At 35.6% G+C, this 17,291-nt stretch overlaps 1 long non-coding RNA gene and 1 pseudogene across 2 annotated transcripts in view; one reads left to right on the top strand and one right to left on the bottom strand.

Annotated features, from left to right (window-relative positions):
• LOC115523601 overlaps positions 1-17,291 on the top strand; it is a 171,115-nt gene that overhangs the window by 95,212 nt on the left and 58,612 nt on the right. The gene's annotated exons all lie outside the window — the stretch shown is intronic.
• LOC115523599 lies at positions 1,504-2,862 on the bottom strand (annotated as a pseudogene).

The following is a 17,291-nucleotide window of genomic DNA, read 5'->3' as shown; positions in this document are numbered from 1 at the left end:
GATGAAGGTCAGAATATAAAAAAGTGTTTCAGGTTTTTAGTCTTAACTATTGAGGGCGGGGTGGGGAAGAGGGGAATGAGAAAAATACTCAGAAGTGGAGAAAGATAAAGATATTCTACGAAACATGAGATTCTTAGTCACAAACTCCAGAGGATTTAATTTTCTCCATGGAAATAAAAAAGCATTTTGATATGGTGTTAACTTATTTAATAGGGTGCATTTTAGTACCTTATGTAAGAGACTGTCTAAAAATAACCAGCACAGCTTTTTTCCAAGTGGAAATGGATTATACAGCCTGTAAACTACCAGTTGTTTACACTGATGGTCTTCGTGACAGAGGAGGATTCATATACATTTATATGGTCAAATTGGCTGGAACATTTCAAGGCATCTGTTTCCATGTGGTTTCTGTATTCAGACAGGCACTTCTCTTAGAGGAAGCTAAGTGGAACCTTCACACCCACCCTCTTAATACAAAAATCTCTTATTAGGCTGTTCTCCCAGGTTCCACAATATACTCAGAGAAAACAGAATTGGTCTTTCTAACAATAGCATTTTCAGTATGTTATTAGGTCAACAATCTTTTTTTTTTTTTCTTTTTACCATCAACAAATATTTCGGAACAAAATGAGGCAGGCTCATGTAATCTTGTCTTTCGTTAGAGACAATTTTGACACTAACAGGATTGTTATGGGTTTCCGAATTAACCTGTGATGTCACAGTACTTTTGTATGTAATGGTTTTGGACTGAACATAAAACTATCCTATAAGGAATATCTAGAACTAAGACACTGAGGAGGAAGATAGAAAACAATATGCCTTGGAGTTATGGAAGATTTTAAGGTAGGAAAACTGATTGGACGTCTATAGGAATATCTCTCTAGGTATGTAGAAACACAGTAGTCAACAAAATATGTTATATATGTTTAAATTTGACTCCTGTCTAAAGTCCAGAGATTAAAGTTGACGGTCTTTAAAGAACTCCTCTAGGGGGTCCTGTGTGACTCAAGAGCATCCAACCCTTGGTTTCAGCTGTCATGATTCCAGGGTTGTGGGATTGAGCCCAGCATCAGACTCAGTGCTGAGCATGGAGCTTGCTTGAGATTCTCTCTCTCTCTCTCTCTCTCTCTCTCTCTCTCTCTCTCTCCCTCCCTCCCTCCCTTCATCCCTCCCTCCCACTGTGACCCTCTCTCCTACTTGTACGTGCTCTCTCTCTTGCTAAAATAAATTTTAAAAGTAAATAAAGATCTACTCTAAACTGATTCTTCTTTATTTTTTATTTCTTTTGATAAGAGTTTAATTGCCACTAGAATTATTTTCAAGTTAAGAAGATAAGGGTATTTTTTTTAAACTACTCAAATGCTTTAATGGTGGCATCCATACAGCATGTGGTGTCAAGACAGGAAAAAGAGCAAGTGCACACAGAGACATGGTTATCAGATAACAGGTTGTGAGTGAATTCTGAGTTCACATGGCTTCCACATGCTTTACTAGCTATCAGCTCTAGGCCACCTCTTCCTCTGCCTCCTCCTCAAACTCACCTTCCTTCTCAGCCCTGGAATCCTGGTACTGCTGGTATTCAGACACCAGGTCATTCAAGTTGCTCTCAGCCTCGGTGATCTCCATCTCCTCCATGCCCTCACCTGTGTACAATGCAGGTGCCTTCACCTGTGTACCAGCGCAGAAGCCCTTGCACCTGAACATGGCTGTGAACTCCTCTGAGATACACTTCAACAGTTCCTGGATGCCTGTGCTATTGCCGATGAAGGTGGCAGACATTTCTAGCCCTCGGGGTAGGATATCACAGATATCTTCATGTTGGGGATATATTCCACTAACATTTAGCATCTGCTTGTCCACCCTCTTCATGGACATGTGGCCCCTGAACACTGTAACCATGGTCGGATAGAGGTGGTGGCAGAGGTCACAGACAGCCATCACGTTCTTGGCATTGAACATCTTCTGGGTAAACTTAAGCAACCTCAGGGCCCAGTACCGTTGGCTGCCTCTGCTGATTAATGGGGCGAGGCTGGACATGAAGAAGTTCAGGCAGGGGAAGAGGGCCATATTGACAGCCAGCTTGCACAGGTCAGCATTGAGCTGGCCAGGAAAATGCAGGCAGGTGGTGACCCCACTCATGGTGGCTGACACCAGGTGGGTGACCTCCCAATAGGTGGGTGTGGTCAGTTTTAGCGTTCTGAAGTAGATATCATAGAGTGTCTTGTTATCAATGCAGAAGGTTTTGACTGTTTTCTACAAGCTGGTGGACTGAGAGGGTAGCATCATTGGGCTCCACCACCATGTCTGACACCTCGGTAGAGGGCACCATACTGAATGTGCTCATGATACTGTCTGGGTACTTCTCTTGTATCTTGCTGATGAGGGGGGTACCCATCGCAGACTCAGTCCCCCTACCCAGGGAGTGGGTCAGCTAGAAGCCCTGCAGGCAGTCATCGTTTTCAGCTTCCTTCCTCAGAACATCCAGCACCAGGCCGACCAGCTCTGCACGTTCTGTGTATTGACTCTTGGCCCAGTTGTTCCCAATACCACTCTGACCCAAAACAAAGTTTTCTTTCCTGAAGATTTGCCTGAAGGGTCCTTAGCGCTTGGAGTCCATGGTGCCCAGCTCCCGGTCCAGGAGCACAGCGCAAGACACGTACTTGCCACTGGTGGCCTTGTTGTAGTACACATTGATCTGCTTCAACTTCAGGTCGCTGTCTCTGTGGTAAATGTCTGTGGTCGATGCCAGGCTCGTCATTGATCATTACTCCACCACCATCCCATCCCCCCCACCGAACTTGGCGCGGATCTGGTTGCTGCATTGTCTGGCCTGCAGTGCACTATCTCCCTCATTGCGGCAGCAAGAGCCAAACATTGGGTGGCAGAGTGCTAAGAAGATTGACTTTTCAAACTTCAAAATGAACTTCCCTGCTATGACTGACTGTATTTCCTAATATGAATAATTATAAGTTTTCACAATTAAAGCATAAGCTTTTAGGATACTTTGATTCTGGGCGTTATGCCTCATCCATCTGCCACATAGGCCTATTCCAGTTGACATCCTGATAATTGCTAGCATGCATACAATCTACAGTTTAAAACTTATTACTTATCATAGGGAAGCTGACCCAATATAAATGTGTTTTAAAATTTAGTCTTATCTAATAAAAAATAGAAATGGTCAATAGAAAGAAATCTAATTTTAAGAAATTTAAAATATATTTGGAATTACTGGAGATTGCTTTCTTTTTTAAACTTTTTAAAAGTTTACTTAGAGAGAGAGAGACAGAGTCAGCAGGGGAGGGGCAGAAAGAGAGGGAGAGAGAATCCCCAGCAGGTTCCACATCGTCAGTCAGGGCAAAGCCCAAAGCGGGTCTGGAGCCCACAACTGTGAGATCATGACCTGAGCCGAACCCAAGAACTAGACGCTTAAGGGACTGAGATTGCTTTTCTTTTTTTTTAAGTTTATTTATTTATTTTTAGAGAGAGAAGGAGAGAGGCAGAGAGAGAGGGAGAGAGAGAGAATCCCAAGCAAGCTCTCTGCTGTCAGCATAGAGCCTGAGGCATGGCTGGAACCCACCAACCATGAGACCATGACCTGAGCTAAGACCAAGAGCTGGATGCTTACTCAACGGAGCCACCCAGGCACCCCATGAGATTGCTTTCTTAATTAAAAAAATTAAGTTAGATTAAACATTTTTTTGGTGAAATTCTCTCTCTGTCAGTTGGCATGTTGGCACACGTAAACCCTCCTTGCTTTCCCCACTAAAAAGACTGTGGCCATGATTTCACTAAAGGCAACTTTCCTATCATTCTTGTTTTTTTGTTTTTTGTTTGTTTTTTGTTTTTTGTTTTTGTTTTTGTTTTTTTTAATCTTCTGTGCCCAAAACAGTGCTAGATGGTGGGCTAGCAAATATTTGTAGAAAAAAGGCATAAACTGTAGTTTAGTACTTTTCTATGGTTTTAAATAATGTTACAAAGGCAAAAATAATTGAATAAAAATGGAAATGACTAAATATTTTATTTCACTTAATGGTATATGTATATTCCACTTTTGTGAGAGCAAAGAGAGGGTCACAGAAAAATCAGAAGATGCTAGGCAGCTACATTTTTGAAAAGATCAAGTGCCATTGAATTTGCAGAGTAACAGAAAGTTATATTTAGAAGTAGACTTAAAATATGACAGTTCATGACATGGTATTTATTAAGGAACACACTTCACATATGGGAGTTGACTTTTTGCTCTAGGATGCCTTGCCTTACACCTCCTTTATATAGAACAAACAAAAATGCTTTTGTACAGGACAGAATGACAGGATTTCTCAATTCGGTTCTCTGATGTAGTTATAAAAAGGCTTTAAGTAGTTATCCACTGCATAAGTTGCCATTTCAAAATTGATATAAGCTAATATAAAATTCGCATCAATACTGCATCATGTTACTGAAATCTATTTTTGTTTTTTTGTTTTTGTGTTTGTTTCTTATTTGAACATACCCCTCGTAACCATCCAGTGCTTTCCTCATGGACCACCATCCTCATGCTCTCTTTGGCTGATGGTCGAAATAGCTAGGTGTGAAAAATAATTTTTTTTTTTGCATTCTTCCATGGATGATTTGTTGCTGGGAATATGGTTGCTCAGCTAGAGACCATATTTCTTGGACTCTCTTACAGCTAGATGTGGTCCTTTAGTTATGGGTCTTAAAATATTGGGTATGTGAATTCTTTATACTTTCCCCTTCCCATGAGCTGCAGTATGGTCACTTTTGGGATTCTAATCAGAGAAAATTCCATTTGTATTTTTAAGCTTCTCTATTTTGGAGTATCTTATTAGAGCAGCTTAGCCTTCTCCCTAACTAATACAGTTGGGCCCAGCAACAGTTTTAACTCACTTTAGTCCCCAATGAAACCAAACTCATTATATTAGATGCTGGCACTTTCCTTTGAAAATGAACCTCAGAACATTTAATTTTGTGTACTGAAAGGTGAATCATATGAGAGGTAATATATTCATTTAAGTGGTATTCATATAAAAACCCAGTTTGTAGTGACTGTTGGATAGAATTTCAGGCCAAGTTGGAGTGAAAATATTTAGGATATTTAACAATCATCAGGTGCTGTGTACAAGTAAATTCCATTTTATAGGGTACTGGGAATTCCAGCTTTACACGGTGCTGCTCTCTAACAGTGATACTAAAAAGTAAAAGCCAAAAGGAGACCTTGCACTTTTCATGATCTTCGCTGCATTTACCCTAAGGACTCTAAATGACCACTAGGCTTCTAAATCTTGATGTTACCTATCAATTCTACCTTGCTTTGTATGGATTATCTCTTCCCTGACTTTAAATGCACTGCTATGAAGTTCATTTAATGATGTATGCATTTATTCAACAGATGTGTGTTAAGTGAATGAACAGATATTTATTGAGAGTTTACCAAGGGTCAGGAACTATTCTATTACCCAGAGATTCAATAATGAATGAAAGAGACAAAGTTGCTGGCCTCATGGAGCTTGTATTTCAATTGGCAGAGATAGAAAATATATAAGTAAGTGAATAAATAAAAATATTCAGATATTGATAAATAGAATGGAGGAAATAAAAGCAGGGTGCTAAATAGGGTGTGACTCAGGAGGAGTGTTCTTTAGATAGGGTGCCCCCAAATTCCTCTCTGAATAGGTCGTATGAAACTGAGATATAGTTGATAAAGAGAAGGCAGACAGGGTTGAGAGTGTAGGCAGAGAGAAAAATAGGTGCTAAGTACTTGGGGGATTTACATTCAGTTTTGATGCCATGTATATGGTACTTATCTAATTATTATATAATAATAGCATATGCGTGATAGAAAGGTATACATCAAAAGAATCAATAGTTCTACAGAGAGCTTAAACTAAAATATTCAGAGCTTTATCTTCACCTTATTTAGTATTGGAAGTTGTGTGAATCAGGTATGCAGGCTTTATAACTGCTGACAAAAGATTATCATCTAAAATAGATTTAGGGGTGCCTGGGTGGCTCAGTTGGTTAAGCATCCAACTTCGGCTCAGGTCATGATCTCGCAGTTCAGGCGTTCCAGCCCTGCATCAGGCTCTGTACTGACAGATTAGAGCTTGGAAACTGCTTCAGATTCTGTGTCTCCCTCTCTCTCTCTCTGCCCCTCCCCACTCACACTCTGTTTTTCTCTCTCTCTCTCTCAAAAATAAACATTAAATAAATAAATAAATAAATAAATAAATAAATAAATAAATTTAAACAAGGGGTCTGGTTCAGCATAATAATTTATTTTACTTATATTATTTTAATGCAAAATTTAGTTTTCAGTAAGTATTATTTTGTAAGGTTTGACAGGTATAATTAGGATGTAATTGCCTTTAACTAAATAAGTAAAATAAAAATAAATACAAATAAATAAAATATCATTAATTGATATAACTTTATTTTCAATTGTATGGCAGGAATGATTGCATAATAAAATTGAAGTGGTCTGAATGTAGATGAAAAATCGAATACGCACAGGTGTAATTAAATAACAGGGGCGCCTGGGTGGCTCATTTGGTTGAACATTCAACTCTTAATTTTAGCTCAGGTCATGATATCGCGGCTCATGAGATGGAGCCCCGAGTTGGGTCTGCACTGACAGTTTGGATTCTCTCTCTACTTCTCTCCCTCCCTCTCTGTCTGCCTCTCTGCTGCTAGCACATGCATTCTCTCTCTCAAAATAAATACGTAAACATTAAAAAAATAATTAAATAACAGAAAGTAACTTAGCAAAAGGAAGAAAATGCGAGGACTTCCTTGATTAATGCATATTAGAAATTGTTGAAAAAAATACTGGAAATATAAAAACAATTTTTCTGTAAAAATCTCCAAAAATCTTCACTTTAACACTTCTAAGCATAAGCCTATTAAAATATGAGAAATGCAATCAATATCTTGCAGAAACCAGTAAGGACAATTTCACTGCTGAGTAGAATATCTGTAACCTGGAAAACAATTTAAGGATTTAAAAAAAAAATGACTCCCAACAGTTCTTTTTTTTATTTTTTAAATTTTTTTTTTTCAACGTTTATTTATTTTTTGGGACAGAGAGAGACAGAGCATGAACGGGGGAGGGGCAGAGAGAGAGGGAGACACAGAATCGGAAACAGGCTCCAGGCTCTGAGCCATCAGCCCAGAGCCTGACGCGGGGCTCGAACTCCCGGACCGCGAGATCGTGACCTGGCTGAAGTCGGACGCTTAGCCGACTGCGCCACCCAGGCTCCCCCCAACAGTTCTTTTAATAAGTTCAGGTAAATTGGAAATCAAGTATGCAAGATGGCTCTTACTCTACCTCTATATCCTGTCTGCAATGCATGAAAAAATCAAAATAATATTTGCCATAATACGACAGGAAACAATCTATGAAATTTAATGTCCCAAAGAAGATTCAGCATGCCTGAACAAGAGTACAATGAAGAAAAAGTTCCTATAATTATGAAACTTATGACCATTAAGTTATTTATATTGTATATATTTGCTGCATCTTTTTGGAAACCTTTAAATGAGCAATGTAAGAAAATAATTTTCTGGGAAATGACTGAGATAACCACAGATAAAAAATTAAAATGAATTATTTGGCAACTACTGTATAGTAACATTAGGTATAATTCTACTGTTGAAATTGCCTCTGTATTATAAACAGTTAGAAAACACTTTCTCAAATGATCAACATCTATTTCCAAAAGTGTAGTTATGGATAATATGCATAGTTACAAATCATCATGAACTTCCTTCAAGATTTAATCCAAGGAGAAGTATTCAGACAAACAGATACCTTTTAATAAGTTCCATCTGTGAACTTCAAGACAATCATAAGAGATAAACATAAAGAATCCAGGCATAATACAAAATAAGTAAGTCCTATAAAACCGGAAATCTGCAGAGTTCTAAATCCTCAGGAATCCATAGGATGTCCACAAATGCTTTTAGAGGGCAAGACTTTCAGAGCTAATATAAAATCTGACTCATTATCTTTCTGTAATTTAGTATTTCCACTTATAAGAATTCTAAATAGAGGGTAGCTAGAATAGCTGCATTAATCTAAACTTCTTTTCCATCAAAAGTTCATTACAAGCGCCCTTGGCTCTGTTCTCATCCCTTCATCCTTGCACATCTCTCCTGCATGACTTCAAAGAGAACTTTCCACACAGGAGATAGAAAAGGGAGGCTAGAGGATGAGAACAGGGCCACCTCTGTTAAGAGAGAGGCTTAATTAAGTACATATTTGAAGAGTGCCTTTGACATGAAAAAGCAGTAAGAAAATTCAGTACTATTAACACCAAATGAGAAGTGCTTGGTCCTGGGAGCAAAGCCTTATAGAGATTAAGAAAAAGTTTATATTTTCCTCCTCCAGGCAAGTATTTTTCGATGGGGTTCTTTATTGATCTGTCATCCTAAGGGAGTCTGTAAATCTAGTATCTGCATATTGATTTTTGGTTTGCATGGAGGAAGAGGAAGCAGAGAGTAAAAGATACATCTTTCTTAAATCTGAATAAAACTACAGAATGCATGCTTCAAATGTATACTTTTTTTTTTTTACAAAAGGACTTATATGTAAAATTTCGAGTAGAATAATTTGTATAATAAATGAGAATCTTTATTATCATTTGTTACTTAATAGAAATTTAACTGGTGTGTTATTATCAAAATGACCAATATTAACATAACAGCACATGAAAATTGGAAACGCTGTATTCTACAGATATAAAATTCTAAAGTGAGATGTGAAATCAAAATGCAAATCATCCAAAAATAAGTAAATAACTGGCTAGAAGTCTCTAGAACCCCCATAATGAAAGGATTGAAAAAGAAAGTGAAGTAAGAAGAGAGTATTTGTGCAGAGATTGCCTTCAAGACCTGGTTCTGGATTCTTAGTCCCACTAACAGGACTCATCCAAGGATGAGGAGTGGGAGTCCTCCTTTCTCTACCTGAAACATAGAAAGAGGAGCTTTATTAAAGTGCTTATTGGAGCATGGATATGCCCTCACAGTTGGGGGGATCCTTTGATCTGCCAGGTGACAAATGCCTTTACATTCTTTAGTGCAAGGTCATGGCTTTCTGAGGCGGCGGGGCTGAGAGAAAGAAGAGGGTTCATTTGTGAGATATGTGCATTTTCACTAGTGGTAGGGCAAAAAATTCATGAATTTTTTCCTGTGGATTAGATGTAGATGACAAGAGTGGAACCATCCTGGAGCTGTTTTGAATTCTATTCAGCTGGACTTCCAGGATGGACAACAGGACTCTAACTGCTAGTCTCTGTCTAAAGTAGAGATGAGAGAGATGCAGGCATCTGAAGAAATGTTATTGCATAAGTAGTCACAGGTATTGTAGCCAGAGGAGGCTAGCCTCCAAAAAGTCCACAAAACCTTTAAACACCTGCCAGGCCAAGTTCCTGCAATGTCATCTTGTGAAAGTAGCTGACCAAGTAAGAACTTCCCTTTCCCCATTTGGCTTCCACTCTTATTAATTTAAGAGTGGTATTTACAGGAACAGGTGAGTACAGGATGGGATGAGTGAGATAGAAAGACTGCTTTCCTGTACCCTCTACCCCCCAAATGGCCAGTCATTAACCAGCCCTGGGTGAAGAGAGAAGATAGGATAAATCAAGGTCAGAGTTTTGATTATTGGGGACTGAACAGTGCAATTTCTGACACAAGGCTTTGTTTTTGATATAAACTGACTGTACAACCAACGTATAACTATCAAAAACTAACAAAAGGATCATGAGAACTTCAAATGTTTCATCTAGTATCAAGTGAAAACTATTCCTAATGGTAAAGAAAAAAGGAAATGGGATGAAAGGATAGTTTTGGTTTCAGTTTGCCCCATGAGTCATGCCTACTAAATAGCAACCAAGCTTAAAATCTTTTTTTTCCCCAAAAAATCTATAGCTAAGAAGTAACTGATTAAAAATGGGGCATATCTTCTATTTTGCTATGTAATCAAATTAGTCACCATAGGACACAAACTTATTATTCTTTAAATTTAAAATATGAATTTTTTGTACTGTACAGTATTGAAAAAACTCCACATACTGTATTGAAAAAAATCTACATATAAGTGAATCCATGCATTTCAAACCCATGTTGTCCAAGGGTCAACTGTAAACTGTTTTCCTGAGCTCTGTGAACTGCTTGAGCAAATTATCAAACAGAGGAAGGGGCCATGAGAACACAGTGATTGTAATTGGTATCTGAGGTGGTAGAATGCAGTCTTGTAGGATTCAGCCCTTTACCTGTGAGATCTGACACTAAATCCAGATGGATAGTGTCAATTAAAATATGATTTTAAAACTCAGAGAGAGAAATTGAATAAAAACTTCATGAAAGCCTTCAGCTTTATCTTAAAATATTGTAAACAAAAAGTTCACCTGTTTATAATTATATCTAGAAAGCCAAGCAATTATTTAATGACACACCAATAATTAAAAGACCAGTCATAGCACATACATAGTAACTATTTTAAAGTTTGCTTAATTTTTGAAAACAGAATTATATGTTAGACAAATATAAGTTTTTCAATAGAATGGAGACCTGGCAGCCATTATCCAAGTAGAAGATATGCAACAATTTTGTGGAAGGTTGACTAGATGGCCCACTTGAAAAAAGTCTTTCAGGGTTTGTATTTGTCTGAATATTTAATGCAGACATTAATAAGGAAGTATCTATTAATGGAAACCTAAATATTTACTAATTCTGCCATAATGTTTTGGTTGTGAACTCTTAAGTCAACTGAAATTTCTCTGCCATGATCTGTCAAACATTAACCTTTTTTGTGACTTGAATGGATTTCTTTTATTGGAATCAGTTTGGGCAATAGCACTTTGGTTCTATTAATTAACTTTCTAGAAAAATGAGTGTCTATTTTTTGCTTTAGAGTCAAAGCCTAGGACAAAAGGGGATGTTATTGCAATAGTAGTAAAGAGACTGATAAGGCTTGAGATGCAAAGAATAGTTTTCAAAACACTGGTTCTGTGCAATCTTTAGTTAGTAAATAACATCTGTGCAAATAGTTACTTATGAAACTTGTATTACTTTCTTCTTTTTGAAATTTTTTTCCAGACTTATCTAAAGCTTAGAAAAATGACTGACAAATGAATCAGTTTTGAATCTGTCAGTTTCTATTCACACTGTCTAGATCAGACCTTCATCTTTCAACTGAATTTTGACAATATCTTCTTTTCCCTTTATTTACTTCCCTGACTTTGATGTTGCTCTCCCCTCATGGACCCTCCACAGCATAGACAAAATATTATTTTTTAAATGTTTATTTATTTTTGAGAGAGAGAGAAAGAGAAAGAGAGAGAGGGAGGAAGGGGCAGAGAAAGAGGGAGAGGGACACACAGAATCCGAAGCAATCTCCAGGCTCTGAGCTGTCAGCACAGAGCCTGATATGGGGCTCCAACTCACAGACTGTGAGATCATGACCTGAGCTGAAGTCTGATGCTTAACTGACTGAGCCACCCAGGCATCCGTAGACAGATTATTTTTTTAATGAAAATCCGTTGACAATTCTTTTTTGTTCAAAATAAATTGTTGGTCTCCCATTTCAAAAGAAAATGTCTTAATATACATATTCATACATAGGACAAACTAGGTTGGGAACAGTTAGCTTCAGTCTCAGCTATTTGCTCAGCTTTTTTTTCCTTCCTACCCACTCAACAAAGCACATTGAAATTTAAGGGACCAAAAGGGAAAGTAGAAGTATAAGCTTTTTTTTATTAAAAGGAATAATTTCTGAGTTCAATCTATTGATATTAACAAATTACTGATATAATAGAATATCAGTATAGTTAAGTTCAAAAATCCATTGGACTATAGGATAAGTCCAAACTACTCAATATGGTATCCATTTTCAGCTCCTTCCTCAGTCCTAGCTGCCTCTGACAGGGAAATAATGCAAATTACACGGGAGGGGAGAATTTTCTGGGAGGAAGGAACATATAAGAATAGGAGAGGCTAGAGAACAACAGACTTTGTAGAATTTAGTTTATCTAAGGTTAGTCCTATCCATGAATCTTCTCATACATTTTCAGGAATCTCTTAACTAGGCATTGTTATATTATTGACAGCCATTCAGTTTATAATTCTGATAAAATAATAGAATTTAATATACAGATCTAGGACATAGTTGTTAAACTTCTTAGTAATTCAGGAGATTAGAACTTCATAATTTGAATTTCATAGTCATGTACATTTTTTACTAGCATTATGTTAATCTTTACAGTGGTAGAAAGTCACAAATAACTGGATTTCAGTTATTAATACTACATTTGAATATCTTATATGTTTTTAACAAATGTTAATAATTCTATACCTAGGATATTTACAAAAATAAGATTAATTATTTTATCTGTAGGTAGAGTAACTTATCAGATATGATAGTTGGTGAATTACTGTCCTTAAGATCATTTATCTTTTAATGTTCTGTTCTAAACTGAGTGAAATTTTCCATTTTGCTATCAAAAAAACACTTTCCTTAGCTAAGGATTCAGTGACACTACTGTGTCAATATTCTGTGTGCAAATTTTTAAGTTATATAAAAAAAGTTCACATTGTTAAATTTCACACACATCTGTCTAGTATATATTTTCTTTTTTAATTTCAATTTTCTTTCTAAGCCCGCATTTCACAATTATACGCTACTTTGAGCCTACTTTTTAATGAAGTTCTCCATCTCCCTAACTAAATATTGGTTTCATTCGAGAAAGGAATATGCATTCTATCTCTTTGTATTCCAAATATATAGCACAGTGCTTTGGGGATACTAAGGCAAATTTAGTTTAAAGGAAACTAATTTTGAGAGGAAAATTTTGAGAGGAAACTAATTTTGAGAGGAGATTTTTATTTTTTCGAAGTGACTCGACATCATTATCAACAAAAGTTTGGGTGCAAGAACTATCCTATATATAGGTATATTTTGTAGCACTTTCCCTCAAAGAATTTACAATCTGTTCATAGACACAAGCTGCATACCCAAGGCTCATTCGTTATGTTTTTATTAAAGCACAGGGACAGGTCCCATGGGCAGGAAGATCTGCACTGGGATTTTGAGGCACTGATTATATGTTTTCAAGGCTAATTTATAAAAGAATATAGACCTTAAAAGTTGGAAGAATTCCAAAAAAAAAGATGTGACCAATCTATATAGTGTTATCAGAGAAATTTTTAGGTATCTGGGTGGAATTAAATAATATTCCATTCAATTTTAACATTTGAACTTATTTAATTCTCTGAGGTAGGACTTCTCTTGGCAAATATATATGTGAACGTATCACTAGTACCATTTTGGGAATTAGCCTCACCCCTTTTTTTTTTTCCATTGCGTGGCCATACGTTCTAATGAGAAGTCATGCATACTTTGTAATGTGAAGTTTTATGTTTACAAAAAAATCAAATTCAGGACATATGAGTATTGCAATCAAATTTACTGCTACATTTTCTTTGGCAGTGGAAAAGTCCAAAGACCAGCAATTGGACAAAAATAGTGGTAAAGTCCACAATTTTTAAAAATTAAGGAATGGTAAATTATTTCAATGGCAATGGGCAATATTTTAACAGTCTTGCACCATCATGGCTAGGCCTTGAAAGTGAGACAACAAAAGCCTCTGATTTCCAATTTTGGTTTCATTAAATCCCAAGAGGAAACAAGTTCTGAGAGCTCTCACTCAAGGTATTATATCACTTGAACTCCACCCTCCTTCTATTTGACTTCAAAGCCCATATTCTTTCTGGTTTACCATGTTAAAATTAATCTGGTCATTTATGCATGTATATACATGTACACACACATACACATACACATACACACACATGTGCACACACAGAGACACTTAATTTTCTAACAGGTTTGGGTAATGTTTTAGGCACAAGGCATTTCTCTTAGTTGATCAACACTATGTTAAAAATTACAATATGAAAAAAAATTAAAATAAATAAATAAATAATTAATTACATAATGAGGATTCCTATCTTAATTGTTCCTGTTGCATCTTTGGATTTCTATAGTCATAAATAATATTTATTCATTTATTCATTCACTTATATATTCTGCTAGGTGCGGAGGATGAATAAGGAAGTCTCTGTGTTCTAGTAACTGTCTTGTCAATTGGGAAAAATAAATATATAAACAAATATATGCCACAGGTAATTAAGATGAAAGTACTTTCTAGATCCAGTGAAGAAATAAGAGAGGAGAGTGGACAATCATTATGTGTGAGTTATAGTAAACTGGAGTCTCTATTTTGTGTGTTTCCCATCTTGTTATAAGCTCCTTTTCATAATCACAGGTTACAAAGGTCTTGGATGGTGTCCAGCATGACCTATCAAATGATGAATTTAGTTTTTATTCTTGTGCCTTCCCTTAGTATATACATAATTCTGTCATGTACCTTGAAACATTTAGGTTTTTACTATTTGTTTAAATGTTCTAACTTAACTAGAATAGTACCTCCTAAAGCCAGAGTTTTTATTTTCTAACATAGAATCTAACATATTTCTAACATAGAATCAGAGTTATATAGGGCATCCAATGAATTTTCATGGAGTAAATGAAATAAATCTCTTCATAAAACACATAAATATATATGTATATGCATATGTATTATATATGTATACATGTGTGTATGTGTAGCCACATGCTTACCTACATACAAATGTATAATGTATGTACATATGCATTTGTATGCTGTGTGTATATAATACAAAATTATATATGAGGGAGAAAGTTACATAATTAAATAAAATGTAATCTAAATTTTATCCTAAAAATGATGATTGTAAGATAGATCAGGGAGTAATAAATTCATTTCATATATTAAGAAACCAATGCTCAGAGAGATTGTTTGGACAAGTTCAGATATAAAGCCAGAGCTAGGACACAGGTTTACTGATCCCAAATCAATGTCCTTCCATTTTACTATACTAGTAAATGCACTAACACAGGAAATAGGAATAATGACAACTATTTTTTCCTTTTACCCAAGGTACTCAGCATGCCTTGCTAATTGTATCTACAGTTAGAGAAAAGAAAGCTCATATACCTCCCGAATTTTGTCTAATTCATTCTGCAGCCAGTGGCTGGGCCCAAAATATAGCCCTTCCTTCATTTTGATCAAAAGATCATATTGGCTATGCCAACCTATTAGTGTCTAGAGAAGCTGTGGGTTAAATTTTTGTGCTTCAAAGTATAAAAAGCATCATTTCTGTTTTGAGATGTTATTCAAAAAAAAAAAAAGATTCTGCATGTAGGAGGTTCATTCAGCACACACTCCTAACATACTTTTAAATCTATCTTAAATAGAAGTCTGTCTAGTTCTTCTGGATCTCTTATAAATTGCTAATGTCAATGCTAAGAATGTGTTATTTAGTTGGAACTTTTAAAAGCAGTACAGTTTATAAGTTAAAAATTATTATTACACAAGACCTCATTTATGTTAATGTAATGTCATGTTTAAGCAGTTATGTTTTTCACCCTCATATTAATCTTGGGAGGCCATATATATAAAAGATACTTGGTGTACTATAGTCATTCTTTAATTTAGTCCTTTAGAATAGGTGATGATTGCAATCAAGTGTTTATAGATAGTATTTCTGGCAATAAGTGTATATATTCTAAGGTTATTATTCTAAGTAATAATTATTATAATATTATTCTAATAATGCACCTAATTAGAAATAACAACTATAATTCTAAAATTATAGGAAAAGATATACATACTTGAAAGTTTCTATTGAACATGCTATGAAATGTGTATATCAAAATAACTTTATGATTTTGCCTTTTGAGTGTTTTACTCAAATCTTTTATCGTATCTGAATTAATTCAACTATTGCCTTTTTATTGTGTAGGTACTTTGGGGTAGGCAGACTTAAGATAGATTTTCTCTCTTCAGAAATTATCACTAACAGTCAAATACTTAATTAGATCCCCAAGGAGTATAATTTGGTTATTTTGGCAAAAATAATGAGGTAGTCATTTTTTGGTTCAGATATTGACACTATTATGTTGTGTCATAACTTTTGGGATACATTTGGGGAATTTCCTGTTGGTAAGTTGGGATTTATTGATCTGTCTTCAACAACATTTAGTGACTTTCAAAGCTGACCCCCATTGATACAATCCTGTACCTTCTATTGAAAGCATCCATCCCAACATCAGCCCCTACTTTGCAATATTTTTCCAATGTGAGCGCATTTGTCTAATCTATTTAAAAACCTTAATTATTGAGTACCTTAAATATGATGACATTGTGTTAATTGTGAGAATACAAAAACAAACATCACATGCCATATTCTCAAGGAGCTTATTATCAGTTAGAATAGAGAACATCTTCAGTTCAACTATTGTATAAAAAATTTCATGGCAAATAAATTGAGGGTCATATAGACGAATAGCAATACATAAAATATACTGGATATAGGATAGAGAGTCAGTATAATGTATAGATTTTGAATATTGCCTCTCAACCTATACTGCATTAGTTTAAATCTCAATTCAACCAGCTTAAAGTTGAGTGACTTTGGGCAAGTTAGTAGAACTTTCTATCAGGAGTTTATTACATTTTATTTCTTCATAGTGATACAACTAGTGATAATAATAAAGCATATATGTACTTCAAAGGCTTCTTGTGAGAATTAAGTACGTTAATATGTGTAACTATGCCTAAAACATAGAAAGGATATATGAGTGTCAGCTAATAGTAGTAGTAGTAGTATACTAAAGAATAAGATCATAATGTAAATGAAGTGCTTAGCAGAATGCATGTTTCATAGTAGCTAATTGAAAATTTTAGTTTATCATTATCATTATGATATGTGCTGAGTTGCTATGCTATGTTATGAGGAAAGTAAAACCAAAGCAAACTGAACCCCTGTATGTATATAAATACACCTACAAGGTTAGTAAGGACTGATATATTTGTACAACTCTACATCTAATTGAAAGAGAAATCATGTTATGTTGTGTTGTGTTTAAGGGATGGGTTTTGAAAGTTATGTGGAAAAGGGAATAGTCTAGTATATTAATACTTAGGAAAATCACAGGGTGAGACAGACAATAGTGAATGAAAAACACACCTGATATTACTTCTGTGTTCTGGCTGTGAAAAAGGACTAATCTTAATGTTAAACGTCAGTCAGTTGCCAAGTACTGGAAAAATAACTCCATTTATTCCTAGTAAAATGACATAAGGGCTATTATAGTAGGATGAGTGAAAAAAAATGCCCTACACCCTAGAACTTCCTCTTGCTACCAA

The sequence above is a fragment of the Lynx canadensis genome, chromosome C2 (assembly GCF_007474595.2).
Source record: "Lynx canadensis isolate LIC74 chromosome C2, mLynCan4.pri.v2, whole genome shotgun sequence".
NCBI lineage: Eukaryota > Metazoa > Chordata > Mammalia > Carnivora > Felidae > Lynx > Lynx canadensis.
Note: the sequence above shows the minus strand (reverse complement) of the source record. Positions and strands in the feature narration are given on the sequence as shown.